This window comes from Tupaia chinensis, unplaced genomic scaffold (genome assembly GCF_000334495.1).
Source record: "Tupaia chinensis unplaced genomic scaffold, TupChi_1.0 Scaffold000117_2, whole genome shotgun sequence".
Classification (NCBI taxonomy): domain Eukaryota; kingdom Metazoa; phylum Chordata; class Mammalia; order Scandentia; family Tupaiidae; genus Tupaia; species Tupaia belangeri.
In genome coordinates, this window is record NW_006159583.1 from 3704021 (window position 1) to 3709536 (window position 5516).

At 38.2% G+C, this 5516-nt stretch overlaps 1 pseudogene; it reads left to right on the forward strand.

Annotated features, from left to right (window-relative positions):
- The first annotated feature begins 3374 nt into the window (after positions 1 to 3374).
- Positions 3375 to 4386, forward strand: LOC102483583 (lamina-associated polypeptide 2, isoforms beta/gamma pseudogene; annotated as a pseudogene).
- The last annotated feature ends 1130 nt before the right edge of the window (positions 4387 to 5516 follow it).

Below are 5516 nucleotides of genomic sequence, written 5' to 3' on the forward strand. Positions count from 1 at the left end.
TACCTATTGCAAAGAATTAAATGTTTTAAAACAAAGAAAATATAAAATAGCCAGAAGCACATAGAAATTTATTCCTTTGGTAGCTTAAGAACTATTCTTGCAATATTACTTACACTATTTGCTTTCTTAAAGAAATTATGGCTAAAATTTTGTTTGAACAATCACAAAAACTGAAGTGAATGATATCCTAACTTCTGATTCAAAATATCTTTATTAATTTTTACTTTTCAGGGGACCAGTAGTTAGTTAGCATAATGGCTATGTCGCTGGACTCCCATATAGTCAACCGCGTGCCAGACCCGGTGGCTTAAAACTCACGCTGGGCGCATGTGTGTGTGTGCCCAAGATCCCGAGAAGAGAATGGAGGAGAAGGGATTGCAGCGTGGCCATCGCCCCTGGGGGGTGATTTCTTGCTTTCTGTCTCTCTGTCTGTCTGGCGAGCACATGCACCCTATAGCAAAAACATCTCCAAATAAATAAATAAATAAATAAATAAATTTTTACTTTTCACAAAAAAAAAAAAACCTGGTCTTGAAACCTTCTGGTTCTGATGATTGATGATGAAGAACCTTGTTTCACCCTAACCCTCCTGCCAATTACAATGATGTATTCTGGACAAAATGTAAAAAGTACCTTGTTAAAGCCACCTGAGATGAATCCAAATAAGGCAGAATTAGAAAAATACTCAACACCTAGAAGGAACAGCCAGTGGGTGAGACCCACATTGCTTTGTTTTCCCCCTGGGAACATACTCCCACCCAGCACATGAAGGATCAACTCTAGTAGAGAGCCTCAGTCTTGTTAGTATGAGTGTTCTTGGACTATCAGAGTAGTTGGAAATAGAAGAAATCTCAGAGTAGTGGGGTCCCCAAAATCTGTTCAGAATGAAAGTGATAGCTGGAAAACTAAAGTACTGCATGTTGATTTCAGCATTTGCTATGGGAAAGACAGAGTTTGGAGTTCAAGACTCTACATATTAGAAGGTTTTGATAAAAGTCTCAGGCTGCCATTAAAATTCTAGAAGGTGGGCTGAATAATAGAATTTTGGTAAGATAATACTCTATGAGGATGATCCACACGAGAAAGTTCTAAGTTCTCATCTAGAGATCTCCCTGAGTACTCCAGGTAAGCATGAGCCAATGATCAATGATCTGGGGCTGGCTAAAACTGCAGGTAGATGGTGGCATCAAGACTCTGGTGGGTGCAGTCTCTCTCTGTCTCTCTCTCGCTCTCTCTCTCTCTCTCTCTCTCTCACACACACACACACAAACACACACACACACTTTCTCTCTATCTTTCTTGCTAATAGGAGAAGTAATAAATAAACTTTTTAAAAATTCCAGAAAGACTGTATCTTAGAAGTAGATTTCCTTTCCAGTCTCTTAAATGTCATGCTAAATGAAAGAAGCCAGATGAAAGAGACTACATATTGTATGATTCCACCTATAGGAATGGTAAGAGAAAGTAAATTTATAGAAAGAGAGCAGATCAGTAGTAGCCTAGGGGGTAAAAGTGGGAATTAACTTCAAAGAGGCAAAGAGAACTTTTTAGGATAATGAAAATGTTGTAAAACTGGGTTATATATGAACAAAACGTGGCGTAGAACAGAATATCATTATACATACATACAATATGTACATCTATGTGTGTATATACATATGTATATATGTATACATATATAGATAGATATACATAGAACAGAAAACCATTCCGCCTTAAGAAGGAAGGAAATTCTGACACATGCTACAACATGGATGAACCGTGGGGGACATTATATTATGTAAAATAAGCCAGTCACAAGAGGATAAATACTGTATGATTCCACTTATATAAGGTTATCTAGAATAGTCAAATTCATAAAGACAGAAAGTAGATGATTGTCAGGGACTTAAACAAAGGGAAGTAATTGTTTAACAGGTATAGAATTGCAGTTTTGTAAAATGTGAAAGAATTCTGGAAACAGATGGTGGTAATAGTCACAAAACATTGTGAATGAAATTAATTCCCTTCAACTGTAGACTTAAAATGGCTAAAATTGCAAATTTTATCATTCATTTGACTACAATGAAAAAACAAAACAACAAACAAAATTTAAGGCCAGTTCCATAGCAGAGAAGTTAAGTGTTGTGCACACGAAGCCAGATTACACATGGCCAATCATGGTTGAAACCCTGACCCCAACAGTTTCATGAACACTCAAGGTGTGTGTGCAGGTGTGTGTGTGTGTGTGTGTGTGTGACCAAATTCTTGAAGGGATGGAAAGATAGAGGGAAAAAAATTGCAGCATGACTTCGTCCCATTCAAAGATGCTTTCTCTTTTGTCTTTACTCTCTCGCTCTCTGTCTTGCTCATGCACTCTGGCAATAAACAAATGTAAAATTGGGTTACACGCTCTATAAATTCACTAAAAATCATCAAAGAGTATATAGGCTGAGTATCCCTTATCTGAAATACTTGGGACCAGAAGTGTTTCTTATTTTGACTTTCTTCAGATTTTGCAATATTTGTACATACATGAGGTATCTTATGGTTGGCACCCAAGTTTAAACTTGAAATTCATTTATGCATTGTACACACCTTATACACATAGCCTAAAGTTAATTTTCAACAATATTTTTATCTTACAGCATTTTGACTGTGACCTGTCATATGAGGTCAGGTACAAAATTTTCCACTTTTGGCATCAGGTTGGCATTTAAAAAGTTTTAGATTAGACAGTATTTCAAATTTTGGATTTTTGGGTTAGGAAATTTCAACTTGTACTTATATGATGGATGACTCTTCTGGTGTGTAAACTGCAAGTCAGTTAAGCTATTAAAAAGACTCTGAAAAAGACTTTATCACCAGCCTGAGAGATTTGCTCTGGACTAAGGACAAAACAAAAATAAACTAACTCTAGAAAGGCAAAAACCAAGATTTTTCAGGCTTTAAGGTGTTTGTCCAATAATACAACTGCTTATTAGAACAAAACTAAACACTCTTCAGAGAGAAATAACAGAATTCAGATTACAGTATGCATTTGAAAAATGTGACCTAGGTCAGAAAAAAAAGTTAATAAAAACAGTCCAATAGATGCTCCAAATGTTGGAACAACTAGAAAAGGACTTTGAAATACTATCAGTAATCTGTAGGAAAAGGCTAATGATAGGTAAAAAGATGAGAAAATTTAGGAGATGTATAAAGTTTATAGAAAATTTCAGAAAGAGAAAAGTCAAATGGAAATACTGAAACTGAAAATTATAATAAATTATAACTAAATTATAACTGAAATAAATTTATTAAATGTATATAAAGAAAATTGGAGAAGCAAGAGTCCATCTTGAGCAGTGGTTGTGAAGGCTTTAGAGGAGGAGGGAGCTAGGCAGACCCTGGAGATGCCAGAGTACCAAGACAACCCCTCAGTCCTGAAGAAAGCCAAGCCAAAGTGTGTTTTGGTCACCAACAATGTGTCAATTCTGGCCAGTCAGGGAGCAACAAAAACATGTACATGCAGCTCTACCTACAGCAACTCATAGCAGGCAACGGGACAGAGGCATCTACAGCTGGCACCAACGTCAAGGGACCCCATATGCCTTCAGCAACCAGGAGCATGAGCCCACACTGGTCCTTGGTTCTGGGACTGCTGCTGTAGGCCAGAGTTAGGCAGCAGTTGTCAGGAAAGCCACAAAGACAACGGATAAACCCAGACTAGAAAACAACCTGATATAAATTAATAGAGCTCACTAATGATGATCTGGACCAGCTTGTGAAGTATGAAGTGAATCCTGGTCCTAATGAGGGAACAACCAGGAAATGACATGAAGAAAAATGCTGTTGAAACTGAAAGAACAAGGGACAGAATCACTATTTTCTATTGCTCTACCAATAATTTCTTCTTCAGGAGAATATACAAGGCAGATAGAAGTAATGACTGACAGATTCAGCAACAACAAAGATGACTCTTAAGAGAGAGCTCAAACTCCACAAGGGAGAAACCGTCAAAGGGTGGATCAAAGTCTCCAGTAACACTCAAGCAAAGAAGCACCATCAAAACTGCAATTCTCAAACTGGAATAACAGAGTCTGAAGGGACAAGTGGATCTTCAAAAGATGGACCTCTGCAGGTATTAACTAGGGAATCTACAAGAGAGTGAGAAGAACTCCAAGGAAAAGGGTGAGAACTTCAGAACATTTTCATAAAGATATTGCAGTAGTTTCAGAGAGTCCTCCTGGTAGCTGAAACTATAATGCTTCAAGCAATGAAACCTTAGTTGTCAACAGGATGACTGGAAATCTCCAGCATGCAGCTCCTATTCTTCCAGTTGCTAAATTCTCAGGCATACCCAGAAGAACACCAAAGAGGGCGCATCAGGTGGTATGGTGGTTAAGTTTCCTGGATCCGACATGACTGAATATAGAGTTCAAGTCCCTGACCTGGTGACTTGAGCTGGGTGTTGTACATGCCCAAAGTCCCAAGAGGAGAATGGAGGAAGAGAAATTGTAGCACGGTTATCCTCTGAGGATGTGCTTCCTTATCTTCCCTCTCTCTGTTTCTGGCAAGTATACTTGCCCTGTAGCAAATTTTAAAGAAAAATAAAGAGAAAAAAAAGAAAAGAAGCCATTGATGAAAGCAAAGTAGACAGCCCTAGGCCCATTGCCCGCTATGAGGTGTTGAAGCACGGTTGTAAATAGAGAGGAAAAAATAGAGGACAGAAGAGTAGAAAGGCATGTCTTCCATGAAGCACTGCACCAGCAAGAATTAGCGTTAGTGTCCCAGCCCAGTCAAAGGGGCTGCATGCCAACCACTAGAACTTGATGATTTTAGGCTAGAGGAGTTATGTTCCTAAGTATGTTTCTTTGACAGATGTTAAGTCAGAAAAGACAAAAAAGAAATGGTCCATTCCTGTATGGATAAAAATTTTACTGTTTGCTATTGTGACAGATGATTTTTTGTTTTGTATCTATCAAGCTTTGGAAAGCCCAACCAAAGAAATTTGTTTTCTAATTTTCTTTGTGATGACTTTAGAAAATGAGCTGAATTATATCTATTTGGTGCATTCAATTTGGTCTCTTATTTTGAATAACTGTATAGAAAAATATTCATATACATTTGTTGATTCAAAAACTTAAAATAATGTGGTTTCTCCTCAATAAATGTAGTATTCATTTGAAAAGGAAATGATATATAAATGGACTTCATTAAAATGTTTTGGACTTGGTACTAGTAGGAAATTACCTGGTGGCATATGAATAACTTTTTGAGCTCTGAAACTTTTTTGAAGGCTTTTTCTTTTTGTTTGGAGAGGTTTTTGCTATACGGCACGTGCACTTGCCAGACAGACAGAGAGAGACAGAGAGACCGAAAGCAAAAAATCACCCCCCAGGGGGGATGGCCACGCCACAATCCCTTCTCCTCCATTCTCCTCTCAGGATCTTGGGCACACACGCACGTGCACCCAGCGTGAGTTTAAGCCACCAGGTCCAGACGCGAACCGCGGTCGACTACGTGGGAGTCCAACGACATAGCCATTACGCTAA